Source organism: Ammospiza nelsoni, chromosome 3 (assembly GCF_027579445.1).
Source record: "Ammospiza nelsoni isolate bAmmNel1 chromosome 3, bAmmNel1.pri, whole genome shotgun sequence".
NCBI classification, from domain to species: domain Eukaryota; kingdom Metazoa; phylum Chordata; class Aves; order Passeriformes; family Passerellidae; genus Ammospiza; species Ammospiza nelsoni.
Genome location: NC_080635.1, coordinates 72,818,567 through 72,836,676, shown reverse-complemented (window position 1 = coordinate 72,836,676; position 18,110 = coordinate 72,818,567).

The window sequence follows — 18,110 nt, the reverse complement described above, 5'->3', positions numbered from 1 at the left end:
ATTGCTAAAAAAATGTACCATTTTTCTCTCTAGTCCATAATTTCCCCTCCTTAGTGTGTCAAATCAGGTAAAAAAAAATATGTCCTGGGCATTGCGCATTTTTTTGTGTACACTTCCCAGTATTTTTAGAGAAATACTGGAGTATTTTATGCCTTATTGTGTCTCAGTTTGCATTTCCTTAACTAATCCTAGCATTCACACTTGTATTTATAATAAATCAGTTTATATATCCCTAGTTAATATTTGCTTAGGGCTTATGTTGATTTCACAATACATGCAATTTTCTGGTTCCATCTTTATCTTCAAGGATTAGATTGAACTGAGCAGCCATGTAGTAATTTAGTTTTATCTTGTGCCTTACAGTTTTATGTTCTTGTAATAGCACTTCTCTATCTCATTTAATTAAATATATCTTATTTCACAATGACAGCATTTTTATTTTTTAGTTTATTTGCTAAACAGCTGCCATTGTGGCAAGAATTTGTGGTGAGAGAACACTTAGAGACATTTAGAACAGAAAATATCAAATATAGAGGGGAGGAAAGGATTTGAATTTGGCATGAATGCACTCTCGGATTAAATTTGAATTGGTTTGGATTCACTAGCTGGAATATGGAACTAAATAGCTGTATTTGGATTACTTTTCTGCTTGTGTTTGCAGGGAGGTATTTGAGTTTGGGGTTTTGTTTTGTTTGGGGGTTTTTGTTTGTTTTGCTGTTTGTTGTTTTGGGGTTTCTTTTAATAGAGAAAGTGTTTTTTGAAAACTAATGTGACTAAATCTTTGCCAAATTACACTGAAAGATTTTGATGATTTTTTTTGCCTTTGGCTTCACTTACATGAAAATAGCAGGTAAAAGCTAATTTTTTCAACTCCATCATTTTAGCACTACCAGGTTAATTTTGATGCTGATGAGGGCAAGGCTAATTGACAGCCTATCCATAATAAAAACGAATGGGTCTGAACACAAGGACTCTGTGTTTTTTCTGTCTTCTTAGCTTAAATGGGCTAAATGGTTCTGATAAAACCAAATGTTGTGCAGGTGCATTGAGTCCCTGTTGCAGAGGATGTTAAATGGGTTTGATCCTAAATTGACTAGTATGTACAAAGTGGATGTGTTTTACTCACAGCACTGGCAGCTTCTCTGGCAGAGAGTCTGGCAAAGCACAGAGTAAGCATGCCTAGCTCAAAGTCTTTTTTTGATCTGCAGCTGTGTGTGCTTATCTCCATTCTTAACAGAAACCACCAAGTAAAACATATTAAATTTCTAAAAGAATGGTTTGGGTTTATCCCATCAGTCTGTCTTCATTTTTTTGTCTTTTCTTCTTCAGATATTCTTCTTAAAAAGCTTTTTATAGCTGGAACCCCCCTTTTGATAACTCCTCCTCTTGATAAGCCTCATGTTGTCTTTTCCTTTGCACTCCTCATACACCAGGTACACTCTCTCTGCCCTCAAATGCCTGCCAATGGCATTCAAGGATAAAACCTTTTCTCAGCACCAGGCTTCCGCACCTGTGTGTTCCTATCAATTCCCTTATATATCCCACCAGTGTAAATTTAACTCACAGATTCCAGGAGTCAACTGATTTTTGCAGGTTTTGGAAATTTTCTCTGATGCCAGCAAGAAGTAAGTTACCTCAGCTTCGTTTTGCTATTCAATTGGCACAAAGTAACTGGAATCTCTGATTTCACAGCACCAGCTGCACTCCAGCACCACTGCCCAGGCCTATCCCCATACAGACCAGCCCAGCTGTTGTGCAGGAAAGGAGTCTGATCATGGAGCACATCACAGAATCACAGAATATGCTGAACTGGAAGGGACCACCAGGATCATCCTGTCCAACTCCTGACCCAAGCACCATCCCCAAGCATCCCATCACATGCCTGGCAGCACTGTCCAAACCCTTCCTGAACTGTCAGGCTTGGGACTGTGACCACGGCCTTGTTCCAATGTCCAATTACCTTGAGGGTCAAGAACCTTTTTCTAACATCCAACCTAAACCTTCCCTGACACAACTTCAGGCCATTCCCTTGGGTCTTGTCACTGGTCACTGTCACAGGGAAGAGATCAGTGCCTGCCCCTCCTCTTCCCCTCACAAGGAAGTTGTAACTGCAGTGAGGTCTCGCCTCAGTCTCCTTTTCTCCAGGCTGAAAAGACCAAGTGACCTTAGCTGCTCCTCATAAGGCTTCTCTGCAAGACCCTTCACCATCTTTCTGCTCTCCTTTGGATGCCCTCTATTATATCATGGTGCCCAAAATTGCCCCCAGCACTGGAGGTGAGGCTGCCCCAGTGCACAGCAGAGTGGGACAATCCCCTGCCTTGCCTGGCTGGTGATGCTGGGCCTGGTGCCACCCAGGACAGGGATGGCCCTCCTGGCTGCCAGGGCACTGCTGGCTCGTGTTCAACTGGCCAACAACCAGGAGACCCAGGTCCCTGTGTTCCAACACAGGCCAGTTATACTTAAACTATTCCTGCCTGAAAGATCCCTGACTTAATATAAAATGGTTTAAATTACTTGTTTACAGTAACATTAGCACATGATAATGAAGACACATTGCAGAGGTGTAAAAAAATAGATGGAAAATACAGAAAAGGTGAGCAAGAAAAGGTATTTGACTATGTGTTCTTGATATGAGCCAAGGAATGCTAACTGAGACTCAGAGGCTTTGTGTTTAGAACAAATCAGTTTTTTCACATTAAGTACATAGTTAAGTTGTAAAACTCTTTGCCATAACAAGGCAATACTTTCTCACAATGTTTCCAGAAAAACTGGATCTGACTATAGGAAATATGCAAATAATTTTGGAAATTGCAAGCACATTTTGTGCTGGGTTATACTTTATCCTAATTTATCTTCTACCATATAAAAAGAAGAAATACAAGAAGAAATGAGAATGTGTGGTGCAGGTAACCACCTGGTTTCCATTTAAGGGGCAATGCAAACATCATAAGGTTTGGAATAATTAATTTTCTTACATACAGCGCAGGCTGGGACATGCCTTAAAGAGAATGATTATAAATTTGGTATGGGAACATTGGAAAAGGTCAAAAATTTAATGCAGAGTATATGCTTTTCATAGTTTCCTACTTTAAAAGTGTACTAGGTTGATTCTGTAATGCTTTTAAAGATATGTGTAATCCTGGGTGCCTGGTATTTAACAGCTAAGTATTTTGTCATTGTTGAACCATGGTAAGCTTACTTGGCTCATGCTTTGGACTTGTTTTTAAGACTAAAATGTTTAGGAGCGGAATATGTTTTCTTTTGGGCTCCCATTCATTCAAAGCAATGCCCAACAGCAGTACAATCACAATATTATTGTGTCTAACAATAATCATATGCAGTCATTTCCAATCACAGTGGCTACATGTAGAAGCAGCTACAGACTGTTGAAAATGTGAGGAAATGTCAAACCATATTAAGCTCGCTGGAAGGAAAAAGGAAGAAGTTCACAGCTTGATGAGGAAAATTAAAACCTTGCTGAACCACACTGAACACCTGAAAATATCAAAGAACAAAAGATAAATGGGGAAAAGCCTGAAAAAGTTATGAAATGTAAAAAGGAATAAGGTTCAGTAGAGTAATAAATTATATGTAATAGCAAAGAAAATTAAAATAAACATTCTATAACTATCAGAATCTCATGGCCTGCAGGAAGCTGCCAATAGGGCTCTAATAACTGGAACCTAGAATATTGTGTTCACTTTGAAATAACTTGAATTTGAGCTAGACCAAGAAAGGCCAGAGGATTTGGGGTTGCAGTCTCATCCCTACAACAGATTTCTCTGGTACATTATACAGATTCCAGAGAGTGGTTTAGACAGTCCATTATTCCAGTTTCAGCAAAGGGCTTGTATGTAGGTGTTGGTTTTGCATAGCATGGTTTTTAGTAGCGGGGCTGCTGTGAGAAGCTGCTGGAAGCTTCCACCATGTCCAGCAGAGCCAATTAACCATGGGTCTGAAGATGGACCTGCTGCTGGCCAAAACTGGGCCCATGAGAGAGGTTGGTAATGCCTCTGTGATGACATATTTAAGAAGAAAATCAAAACAAAGCCAGGGCTCAGTTTGTCTGGCTAGTCAGAGAAGAAAAGGAAGTGAGAATATGTAAAGGAAACAACATGGAGACACCAAGGTCAGTGCAGAAGGAGGGGCAGGAGGTGCTCCAGGCGCCAGAAGCAAGATTCCCCTGCAGGCTGTGGTGAGACCGTGGTGAAGCAGCTGTGCCCCTGCAGCCCATGAGGAGCCATGAGTCCATGAGGAGTGCAGAGATCCATTCACAGCTCTTAGGGATCCACAGGGGATCCAGAAATCTACCCACAGCTCATAGGGATCCACAGGGGATGCAGAGGGAGAGGTTGAAAGAAAAAAAGATGTTTCAAATGACTTATTTTACTTTTCCTTGTCCTCCTCTGATTCAGTTAGTAATAAACTCACTTTGTACTGCTAAGTTGAGTCTGTTTTGCCCTTGGAGTCTTTTCTCCCTATCCTTATCTCAACTCATGAACCCTTCATTTACTTTTTTTCTCTTCTCTGTCTAGCTGTGGCACAGGAGGGTAGCAAGCAACTTTTGCGGTGCCTGGCATTTGCCGTGTTGAACCACGACATATCAAATTATGCGTTTTTATGTCAAGTATTACTTGGTGGTCTCTGTGCAAGGAGCCTGTGCCTTGCAGCCTTAGGTACTGGGAAGTCTGAGCCAGACACCCAATTTGTAAAGAAGGTGCTGTAACACAGGCAGAAGTCCAGCTGTGATAATCTACGATAGACAGTTCATGTTCAGACCTTTTGCAGAAATAAATCAATTTCCTTCTGGGTCACAGGTGAGCTCTGTATTGCACTGCCTTGGGTAACTGCCCTTGGCTGGACACCAGGAGCCCTGATACTGGAACAGATAAATACAAAATCTGTGCTAACTGGCATCCACACAACTTCATAGCTCAGGGCTTTGGAAGATGGTTTGGAATGGGCCCTACAGCACCTTGCCTGGCTCAGGACTGCTGGTCCGCTGACCATGTTCACTGTGGTTCATGCTGACCATGGGAACCAGGGGACACCTACAGAGCAGGATATTCTAAATGCAATCGTGGTGCTTTCACCCAGGCTGGAAATGGCATGTCACTTCCACCTATTCTAAGATCTTTTAAACCATTATCATCTTTATGCCGTTATGAGGCTTTGAGAAATTCAGGCTCCCCAAAGCTAGTGTGAAGATAAGGTCAAAATGTCTCCCAAAAAGAGGAGGGTGTTCTACATCTCTCTGAAAAGATGAACAGAGAAAAAAATGGAAGTGAAACATTTAATTTAGATGATGTTTTTAACATTTAGAAAGAGGAAACAGCTAACCATCAGGGAAAACTTCCTGCTTGTGAGAGATATTAAAGTCACTCCAAAGGAAACATCTGGGATGTTAAAAAATGATTGAAGAAAAAAGTGAGAAATATATTTCATAGAACAATCCTCCAGTTGCAGGGCAATGAACTGGATGACCTAATAGCTCTTTTCCATTCCTTACATCTATGATTCTGTGATTCTAAATATATATTCAGAATTCTACAAGAGGCAGTGAGACAGTAGAGACATTGAAGAACATAAGTGGAAAGTTAGTGACAGATGAGTCTGATTCTGCTGCAGGCCTAAATGAATTCCTCACCTCATTATTCACTGGGGGGATGTGGGGAGAAAATTTTTAAAAATTGGTATGTAGCATCTCTGTGACTGAGAGACATTCTCCTGGAGGGGAAAGTGAAATGTTAAAAGGCTTTGCTATTGCGCTGGAGAAGATAATAAGGCAATTAGGACTGTTACATTTGACAAAGCACCAGGCTCAGATGAATTGTGTCCCAGAATCCTGAAGGAAGTAACAAAGGAAATAAGAAAGCCTTCAGCAAAGGTTTCTGACAGGCCACTAAGGAGTTCAGTCATACCCAAGGACTTAAGGGGTACTAAAGCTATCCCCAGATTCAAGAAAGAATCAAGGGAAGATTCAGGGGACAAGTCCTCCAAGTCTCATTTCAGTTGAGAGAAAGATATTGGAAATATTTCTAAGGGACCGTGTTGAAGCAATTTTAATGTATAATTTAATACAGGTAACAGGAAATCATGAGAAATTTGCATGACATTTTAGCATGTTATGGGAGTTGTAGACCACAGTGAATAGATTGATCTCATTCATACAGCTGTCAAGGTGGTAAAAAAGGGAGGAAAAACCCTATATAAACTATAGTATGAAGAGCTGGGATTAAACATTTTGTATTCAGCTGGACATTGCCTTAAAAGTTGCCAAAGTAGATCTACTTTAGAAGTGCATCATTACAGAAAAACATATTAAAGCTAAAAGGGAGAGACACAGTAATGCATCCTAGTGGTTAAAGACATTTGAAGAGCTTGGCTACTGTAGTTACAACCACTTTGCAGTCTCGTGCAGATGGATTAAACCGTAATAGCTCTAAACCAGCTAAACTAAGTACCTGCTGCAGACAGGCAGCACCAAGCTGGACTCAGGCTGCAAAGCCTGACTGACATCCAGGTAAATACCTCAGCATGATCCTCCTACAATCAACTGATATCACAACTGCATTACCCTGCCAGGATTAACCAGTTTAAAGCTAGCTGAGTTGAGGCTGTAAAAGCAGTGGTATCTGTAGACATGTTCCTAAACTACCAGTTCCCAGTCTTTTCCATTTGGTGAATCCTTTGAAGCTTAAAAAAATTCCAAGCTTACTTAAATCCTCCAGTGTATATAGATGTAAACTTGTAAAACAAAAATCATGAGACCTGTATGCCCAAAATTTAAATAAGACGTTGAGACACACTGAATCCTCAGTCTACCAGCTCTAGTGTGTCATTATCTGTAGGCTGTGACAGTGTCCACACTTCTTCAGGAAACTGTCTTCTCTTTGTTTTCAGATTTTGGAACCATTATTTGTCTCTCAACTCTTTTCTTTTCCTTTCCCACTCCTGGTTTTCCCTTCAATAATCCTTTGGAAACCTACATTTAATGCCAGACCAAATCTGTAACCATGGACAAGTCATAAAAATTCAGAACTCTGAATATTCAAATCTATTATTCCTTTGTTACAGTGTGTTAAAACATTCCGCATATGGAACATCATTTTTTTTTTTCTTTTGCTAGGCTTTTATGATTTGTGGCATCAAATAGCATGTAGTATTTTAAAAACTGGCAAGAGGGACGGTAAAGAAAATAGTGCTTAATAACTTAGATTAAAGAGATCAAATTAAAGAGCTTGATCCACTGAAGGCAATAGGACCTGTGCCTTTCCAAAGAAGAGAGGAGATGCCAGGTTGGATAAAAGTGGGCAAAAATAATTTCTTCTGACATCACTCCTTATTCCAACCTTCTTTGCCTCCACAAAATGGGATATCCTGCTTCGATAGCTTAAAAAGCCAAGATTTTTTGTGTGACGTGACTTCACTTTCACTTTACAAATTGTACATACTATCATAAGGTAAAAATCTGCAAGTTAGAAATTGCAGTGCTATTAACAGGAAGTTTTGATTTAGGTTATTCAGGATATTTTTCCCTCTTTGAATCTTTAAGGCTTTTCAGTACATTTCAGTTCATTGCAGTACCACCCTTCTTCCCTTACCTCCAACTCCCACATTGTTCCTATTGTTGTTTGCTCTTTACTTGGTTTTCAAGTAAGTGCCAGACGTTTTAGTAGAGGGCTGACTCTAGGTCTGCAAAAATACACCTTTATTTTATTTATATGACTGTAACCACCTGTTCCAGATGGACAAGTTACACAATTTTTTGGGATTTAGCTTTTGTGGCACTTTGCCCTGAACAGAGCAAAATATTTCTAAGAGCTGTCTGAGCTGTATCTTTTCATCCAGCACACAAAAGGCCACCACCTGAAGGTAAAACTGAAGTCAACAGGGTCCCACAGGTGTGACTAAAAGCTTCATTTGGCTCAAGAGTCTCTCATATTCATAGGAACAGGTTCTGCCTGTAGATGCATATATGCCAATGTTAATGAATATAAATGAAGTTGTGTAGAGGAAAAAAAAAAGAAAAAACTACACCCCTCCCCCCCCCAAAAAAAAAACATTAAAAGCCAGAGAGACAGAGACATATCCTAGTTTCCTTGTGAGTTTACAGCTTTATAGACCAACCTGTGCCTTAGGATTAAAAAGATATAATATGTAGCATGCAGAGGGATGACTAGGGGGCATGAAACCATCTGCAAAAGTTTGAAAGATGTTTGCGTTCCCCTTAGGCATGAAAGAAATTACTTCCTCTGTTGCCAGAAAAAATTTCCAAGAAATAGTGGGTCAAAGTTAAAAAAGGGAAACTTAAAGTAAATTTCAGGGAACTGTTGCTGGCAATGAGGGTATCTGTATAATTTTTAAAGCAAGAGCAAAATTCCAGACAGTGGACAATGCAATACTTAAAATCTTTTTTCTGTTTTCATTCATCTTTTCATGACTTCTTATTTTCTTATTTTCTTCTCTGGGAAGAGATTTAGGAACCACAGAAAAAAGGATTTTGTGTTCAGTTTTCCTGGGAATTGTCTAATGTGAAATAAGCATCCTAAAAGCCCAGAACAGAGCTCCATGTATTTCCTTCAGTTGGTGTCCTTTAGCCTCACTCTTGCATTCTTGACTGCTCAAGGAATGACAGTCATCAAGACCAGGAAGTTTTTGGACATACTGGGAGAGGTCAACTGAAGAAACTCCTTGCATATTAATGATGAAAGTAAAATAAATTGATACATAGAAAGCAAAGGACAGACAAGAAAACCCTGCAAGTAAAGTTAAAAACTTTCAAAAGCCAAAAGACAGTGGTGGATGCCCCAGTGGTCACACTGAAGGCATTTTGCATGGGTGTCAGAAAACCAGTTGTGTGTGTGGTAAAGGCAGCTCGTGGCTTGAGGGACAGGAATGACACATGAAGACGTAGAGTAAAAAAGTAAATAACTTAAGAAGATCCAAAGCAAATAATTTAGCCAGATCAAACCATAGTCCAGAAATAACAGGAAAGAATTTCCCTACTCAGATAGCAGATTACTAGAGCTGTGCTACTGACTGCATTGGTTTGATAGCAAAGGCCAAGAGATTACAAAAGACACTGAGATTAAAAAAAAAAAAAAACAACCAAACAGAACCCCCAAACAAACACAAACCAAACAAAAAAAATATACTCAACTCCAAACAAATTAACAAACAAAACATCACAAAACAACAATCCAAAACTCCCATATTACTGGAAGACTACATTTGCAATAATCATAAACAACAGCTTTCTGGAGCCAGAAATCCAGATGACAGTAAGCATTCCCATGTGCTTTCAGGATCTGCTTCAAAATAAGACTACACAAAAAAAAAAAAAAAAAAAAAAATCAATCAGTAATAAAAATAAATCAAAGAAAAGGGAACAAAAAAAAAAAGAGAAAAATCTGCAACAGTAGTATTTACTTTTAAAGGGGAATTACAAAAAAGGGGAGATTATTCTGAAAACATGAAGAGCATGTAACAACATAAATTGTTTGAAAGTTGCAGCATGGAGTGTTTAAAACCAATATACTAGAAGCTCAAGATAAACAAACAAACAAAAAATCCAACTCCAAAAGGATCAGGAAAAAACTCTGCAAGGAAAACAGTAGAGGAGATTATTAGAAATAAACATGCTTCAGCAAAATTGGATTTTCTTCTACCTAAGAAAAATAGAAAAGTTTATAAACTTTGGGAAACGGGATATAGCAGCATAATAAGACAGAGAGAAAATATTTTGAAGAACAACTTGTTGAAGTCAGAGATGCTAACCACAGGACATGTCAGAGGTGGAAAGTTTACCAATGCTCATCAGTGGGTGAGCAGTGTGTCTCAAATACCACTCATCAGGAAGCACAACATCAGAAGAAATGTATGGAAAATAAGCCTAAAGCACTGTTCCTGACTGGACAATAACAGATGCTTCAGGAAAAAAAGAATTGAAAATTAAGTTTGCTAAGGTTCTCAATGTGAGCTTTCTCAACTAACAGCAGTTCTATCTTATCCCTAAAGTTTTCCCATAGCAGAAAAACAGGAGGCGAAAATTCCAGTAGAAGTCTTTACCCAGGGTTTTAGAGTGATCAAGTGAACAACTGACTAGTAACAAGTATCCCGGAATTTTGTAAAAACTAAAAAGGAAAAAAACATCATGACAGTGATAAATATGTCATGCTTGGGAAATGTCAACATAATTTCTGTGTAGAGAAGCTGTGTTTCAGAAGCAGTTCTTTGTGGGTGCCTGAAAGAACATGGAAAACAACAACTCTGTCTGTACAGCACTCTTCGATTTCCAAAAACCACTGTCATGATCCTTCACAGAAGCCTCTTAGAGAGACACTGAGCTGTCTTGGTAAGAGGGCACGTCCTCTTAAGAATTAATATCAAGCATAAGACAGGAAACAAAAATATATGAATAATGATTAGTCCTCAAAATGGAGAAAGATTACTAGAGAACCTGTGCTAGCCAGCATATCAAAAAATGATCTTGAAAAGGAGTTAAATAAAGAGGTAAAAAAGGCTGGGGATGTACAAAATTATGCAAGATACTTAAATATAACGCTGACTGTGAGGACTTGCAGAAGGAGCTCATGGCACTGAGTGAATAGGCAATAAAATGGAAGATGAAATTCAATGTTGATAAGGGCATATAGGAAAAAATAGCCCTAACTATATGTACACTATGATGTGCTGTAAATAAGCCATTACCACACAGGAAAGAGATCTTAGATTTACTGTGGATAGTTCTCTGAAAACAGCAACTCAGTGCTCAGCAGCAGTCAAAAATGCAACAGAATGGGAGGAATTAGTGGGAAAAGAAAAGAGAACAAAAGAGAAATCATTTTTATGTTTTTATGTAAATGCATGCTGCGCTTGCATCTAGAATGCTGTGCACAGTTTCAGCCACCCAACTGAAAAAGATTACATCTGGGCTTGAAAAGATGGAGAAAAAGGCAAAAAAATGGCAATCGCAAGTATGGTCTGTCTCTTCCATACAACAGACTAAGCTGACTTCGATGTGGGTAAAAAATGAGATAGTTTTCTAGTGAATGAACAGAGTTACATAAAAATTACAGAGATACCAGTGAAACAATTAAACAACACATTTAAGAAAAAAACCCACTTTTTTTTACATGGCATGCAAATAAATATTGGCCCCTTTTTCATGAGATGAGGTTGAGAAGCAATTGATATAAATATATATATTTTTATATAGATTTGAAAAATTAAGTCCCATGGTCTGAAAGAAAACTCCACTTCAGAAACCCCCTGGCACATTTGCTGTTCAGCTGGATGATATATTAGAGAATGAACTGCTTCACAGTGGTGTTGAGTTCCTATGGTCATCCCTGAGCAGTCACTACAGAGTAATGTTGCAAATAAGAAAAACAACTTAATGGACCATTGATCTGTGTCTGAGTCACTCTTACATTAGAGGAGACAGAAATTACTTCCCCCAAGGCTGGTCTGCAATGTGGTCGTTAAAACACTGTGCTGGAAATCAGAAATTGTGGGTTGAAAGCCCATCAAAGAGAGAAAGGTCCAGACTGCAGGACCCCGGGTACAGGACTGAACACATCCCTCTGTGCTAGCAGGGACATCAAAAGGACTGAACATTGTGTGGCCTCCCTTGAGGAGAAGTGGAGATTAATGACACTCCTAAATCTGGGCTACGACTAAACACAGGTAGTAAAGTGGTGTCTTTCCTCCACTGTCCATAAAGGATGTTTACAAGGTACCCACTGAGTCTTACAAGAGTAGAAACTGCTGAAGAAAAGAAATCCCACATTGCTACCTAGGGTTTGGATACTATGGCTCTACCAGGAGGCAATCTGGATTTTACCTTTCATTTCTGGGGATAGTGCAATACATGGATAAAAACCACACCAGAGCAGAGGCCTCCTTCTTTTGATTTAATCCAGGCAGCAGAAGTGTGCTGTTATCCTACAGGTAACTCAGCTAACAGACAGAACATGCATTTATTTCCCTGTCCCGTTCTTTAACAGCAGAGCAAAGGAGTGTGAGGAGGCACTGTTTTTCCTGGATCTGAATACAATTATGTTGTGTTTCCAGACCCCTTCTGACTTTGACTCCCTGCCCTACCTCTGCCCCAATCCATGCCCTGCCTCCAAGTTATCCTTTCTCAGGGTAGGGCAGATTGTGCCTTCAGCCGGCTGCTCACCATCCAGATCTTAAGAGGGGAAGAAAAGCCAGCTTGAACAAAACAAAACAAAACAAAACAAAACAAAACAAAACAAAACAAAACAAAACAAAACAAAACATAATAATCATCATCATCATAATCATCATCATTACCACCATAAAAAGAGACAGAAACCTAAACAGGCTACACCTTTTTCACAATGTCAGAACATGAGAAGAATCAGCATCAAAATCACAGGACGCCACATTAACAAGAGCAGAGTTTTATTATCATATCTCTGACTCTCTACACTTAAGTAGATCAGAATTTTTCTTTGCACAAAATCCTGTCTCCAGCCTCAGCAGCAGCATGATCAGAAAAATGTAGATGTGCATTGCCTGAACCTTCCCTTTTAAGATTCCATCTATTCTTCTTAACCTGTTGAACCTACTGCCAAAACTGTACATGAAGCTGAACCAGAGACAAAATCTACATACAATTTCCCTGCACAGCTGGCAGGGAAAGTCTCAGGATACAAATAAGCAGTGTTTAAAGACCAACACAAACAAAGAGAGTGTGGATTCGCCTTTGCATGCTCCTGCAAGGCTGCATGCAGGCTCAGCTACTGTTTTGCAAGAATAGCTTTCATATGCAATGTAAGATCAGAGATCACTGAGGATAAGTAACGTTTCACTACATTTTCAATACCGTGATCCCTCTGAGACACTACCTCGTCATGTCTTCAGTAGTTCCAGTGTTTAAGTTCAAGAATGTTGCCTGGTAGGCCACTTCACAAGTTTATGTTCTTTTGAATAAAAAAGTGTTTCCTTTCATCTCCAAATGTTGGGGTTTTTTTCACTTTTTAATTTCCATTTTGATTTGTTTTGCTTTGTTATCTGTGCATGACTGAAAATATTAATTTGATTTGACATAGTCTGTTCTATTTAGACTTTTAACTTCCTTCTTACTCTCCTTAATTCTAGGCTGCTGTAGGTTTATGGGTGGCTTTGTCCTGCATTTATGTCTTAGTTCATTTGTTAGCCATATTAGAACTAGTTTCTTTAGCTTTGTTTGGAAGTATTACAAAATTCTTTTACTACAGTGACCAAGCCCACAAAGTAATAGTTCAGTAGCAGGCACAACTAGAATCATGTTCCACTCTAGTATTTTCTTTTTTCCTATACTATTTCTCTCCCTTCATGAAGCTGGAAACAAGCCTGTTTCCTATGGATGTAATTTAAAAACAAATAAAACCTCTATGTTGGGAAATATAGATTTGCACAGTTATTCAAAAAATAAAAAGCCTAACATCTAGGAAAGTACATTTATATTGTGATTTTATAATCACATCCTACACCTATGTGGTGCTTTGGAGCTAATAAAAGACTATAAAAAGTGCATAATGGCTTATTTTCTATTCTGTCAAGGCCAATGATTGATGAGATATCACACTTTTAACAGTGGTCTCAGGAGCAGGGAGCAGCACATTGATCTCCTGCTCCACCTTCTGCCTGTGCTCCTGGCAGTCCCCGGCACTGTGGGGAGCCCCAGTGCAGCCCCACTCCTGCAGCAGCCACAATCCACCATCGCCCCCTGAAAAGGGCCCTCTCTTCCTCCATCCCTGCAGCAGGAGAGATGGCAAATCAGGGAATGTGGACATTAGAGTCACAGCCTTGTCTTTGAGCAGAGCTGTGGGGCATCTGCTGCCTAATTGTGCTGAGGTCTTTAAAAGTCACCTCTGCTGGGATATGCTCTGACATGAGAAAAATCTTCCTGTGCTTTAATCACTGCTTACTACACTAATGTTAATAGCATTTTGTTGCCTTCTCCCTTATCTCTCTGCTCTATCCATATTGTTCCTCAGCTCACAGATAAAATCAGAAGGTCTTTTTGGGAAGATGTCACACTGCCTAGAATTACACATCTCCAAATCCTTGATTGGGATCATTGGTCAATAAGAGTGTGTGAATGATGTGAGCAATCATCAAAGCTAGATAGAGTTAAGGTAAAACATTCGTCCCTCACACCAGAAAAATGTCTGGACAGTGGTTTGGATGGATTAATCAAAAAATGCAGTTTTGTACTGTACTGAAACTAATGATTAATTTAGCAAATGGTTCCAACTCAACTGAGAACAGGCATTGTTTTCTGAAAATGTCAATATGATTCATTTTAATGTGCTCTAAATGTTTTGCTTTCTCAAGCCAGATTAGCCATAGGCTTTAGGTGGTTTTCACAAGGCCATTAAGAATTGGATAAAGAAGTTTTTATATGCTCTCCTATAATTTTAAGCCTTTCCTATACTATTTAAGCTGCCTCCCAAGCTGAATCAATGAGCTTTGCCATTTACCACCTTCATGATTAAATGCAAGCCAAAATCAAGGTACAGATTTTTCCTATCTCTCCAATTCTATTTACTGTAAAGTATTTCTTTAACAAAGCAAGGAATGGAGCAATTCTCCCTTTCTCTCTTTCACTGTTCCTTTTCCCACATAGTCAATTCAGGTCAATGCAAATGTATTCTTTTGGATTGGTTTAAGCACTGAACTAAAATGCAGCTCTTGCTTCATTGTGTGCAGAACACTAGCTCTGTTCTAAAGGAGTAATATATACCCCCCTCAAAATTAGAACCACATCCCAAACAGTCATTAATCCACAGGTTTTACATATATATGTGCATACCTATATAGATTCAGAACAGGTGTGAGATAGTGATATTATAGCTGATAGGTCAAATGGAATGGATGAGGTTTTAATCAATATTTTGAAAGAAGAGAGAGCATTAATAATAAGGGGACTGACTCTCTGGTGAGGCCGTATAAAATTGAGTGTTTCTACATTTTTAAAGCCCTTTTACTTCACAGAGAACCACTTAAAAAGCAAGGGGGGAAAAAAAAAAGTTGTATTTTGACTTCAAAAAAGCCTCCAGTCCTTGCCTGTAATATGCTTCATAATTTGTTTGCTGCATTACATGACAGTTGCATGTTCCAACAAAATTGCAGTTACACAGTAGGCCTCATCTCCTCTCCAAAAGCCCTGTAAACACAATACATTTCAGAAATGGTTTGCCTCTAGAGGGTCAGAGTCAGAAAGATGATTCTGTCAATGGAGTAAGTGTGAAGCTGCTTTTGACCTTAATCTGAGGGCATTAAAATGCATTTTTATTCTTCTTTTTTAAAGTGGCACATGTGAACAGTTACCAAAAAAAAAAATAAAAAGGTCTTGCTTGCAAGAAGAGGTTTTTCTCATTGGTGTGTTAAATTTATCAACTAACTGCAGTAGCTTGAGAGGGAAAAAAATCACGGTTTTAAGTATGTTTTTCCTGTTTTGAACCAGAGACACTAGTCTGCCAGCTAAATAAATAAACAAACAGCAGAGAAGAACTGTTTTGAGTTTTACTTTATTTTATTAACCAGTTAAATCCATTGAGAGAAAAACAGTTCATACCTGTGGAGCAGGAAAAGAAGACATAATAGCTACCAAATATTTTGTGTTCAGAACAGTGGCTACTGAACTTGTACTATGCTTGAAGGTTTCTCCTAACAAAGAGTATTACTTTTCTTACAAAATTTTATTTAGTTATAACCTTAAATCATCATGTCTACAACAACATAATTTTAACCAAGCAAATGAATGAGGTCCATGGTTCTGCATGCAGATTCAGCAGAAACTATTTCCCCAATCTGTGCAGTGAAGAAGGCATTTCACAAGTGAGGTGATTTAACATTTCCAAACTTCCTATTAAAAGTTTTCTAGAAGGGCTTTCCAAGCTCTTCTAGAAAACTCTAGAAATTTAATGAAGACCCTTATCATTAAGTGCTTTGTAAACTATATATTGATATTGATATGTATTTTATCCTTCCTACAGAATTCTAGACAGAACTGAAATAATATATTTTTTTTTCACTCTAGCTCATAGAGGTCTGATTTTCTCACTTAAAGACAGTAGAGTTTGACTGCTTAGGTATTTAAAGTGGTTTTGATGGTTCTTGTAATTCTAGTTTTCAGGAGCTTCTGTGGTCATCTCCCATCACCTATGAGGCCAGGATAGAGGCTATTGTCTCACTCCAGCTTTTGAAACTGTTTCACTTGCAATGATAGGACTTGGGATTCCCTGGACCACCATAATGGGAAGGTGACTCTACATCTCAAGATGGGAATCATTTTCTGGGAGATATGCATAGATTCCTGTCTATTCTTTATTAACATTTAAATATTTTTGTGTGCATAGAGACAGTTGTATAAAGATAAGATCCTCCCTGCCACTGGAATTAGAAAGCTGGAGTCTTGCAGTCCATTATCAGAGGTGGTCTCTCTGCTCTTTCATGGCACACTAAACCCAGACCTCAATATTAGCATGTAGATCGAGATACTTGTGAACTGAATAGTTGGACTCATGCCACCATCTCATTTTACATAAGCCACGGAGCTGTTCCCTCATTTTAATGTGCTCAGTCACAACCAAAGGCCCTGAGGGCAAACTCTTCAATCCCATTAGCTGTCCAAGTCCCAGTGGAAACCACTATCTTTGAAGAAATTGCTTCATCTTACCTCAGCTCTGTAATTCCTACAGCATCTTCAGATCCTACTACTAGCTTGTGACCAAAATTTAGCAAGTAACAGTAATTTCAAGACAATGACAGGTATCAATGATTTTTCAAAGCAAAAAGTGCTTATTCTCAGTATCCTGCAGGGTATAACTCACTTGCTCTTCCTCTGCTTCCTCATTTTCCCCATCTCAATTAAGTAACCAACCTGGTGTAAAAAGCAATTTTGTTGGGTTTTTTTCCACTGACTAAATGAAAATGGGTTTAATTAAAGCATCCAGTACATTCCATAACAGGGCAGGCACATTTGAGACAGCTGCAGCAATAGCTTCATGTACTAATATTTCAGAAATCTCTAAGAGTGGCCAAATACACTGCCCTTGACTGCAACAATTATTATTTAATAGCTTACTTTATCAAATTCCATGTCAGGGGTAAATGGGAAAATTTATTGTATTGTGAGGGATTAAGGTTTGTCAGTCACAAAAATAGACAAATCCTGCAATTCAGCTGACAAAACAATTCACATGGCCCTGCTTCAGAGTTTGAAAGGAAGCCATTAGAGGAATTGGAATATTCCTTCAAATTCACATCCCAGCACATATCTCAGCATGTTTTGCAAGTAACATTATCTCCACTTTAAATAGGGGGAAACAGTGTCTATTGCAAATTGCAGAAAGCAGAGCAGAGTTTCTCCAACTGCTGTCATCTCAAGCCAAAGGAGTACTCACGCTGGGATTGCCTTACAGGAAGCACCATGCACTGCAGCTATGCAGATTTCAGGTGCAAGCTCTGGGCAAAGCCATCTTGAGCTTTTCAGCACTATTTTCCTTAGCACGAGCAGTCTCTGGCTGGCTCACGCTCAACCAGCTCACTCAGGTGTGGCTCCACTTACCAGGTAACCATGCCAGGCACACCAGAGTGCAACCACAACTTCAAGGGAGATATCACACCTGAACACAACACTTCTGAATCCCAAGAAATTACTGAACGCTTCTGAATCCTGAATAGAAATCTTGGCATTTTCTGGGTTCAGATTAAACTCTGAGTGCTCTAAAACTTTGGTATCTTCCCATGACATAGCTGTGAAATGATGGTGCTTGTTGGCTCCTGTGCCTCCAGGGATGGATGGGGGTGATTAACATGAAGGAGAGGTACCCATGAAACAGGCAACAGCTGCAGGGAGAGAGACACAAGCTCAGCATGGAGCAGGCGTGGGAGAGGAAATGTATTTAAACTAAACTGCTGAATCTTCTGAGAGCTGTTTCTTCTTTTCCTGAAACTGCCACCACTGCTGAGCAAATTCATCAGCTGAGTGACTAATGGGAAACATCCTGAGAGGCAGAGGTACAACTGAGCCAAAACTGCTTCCCATAAAGCCCTATTCAGTGCCTGTTTGTCTCATTTATTACCGC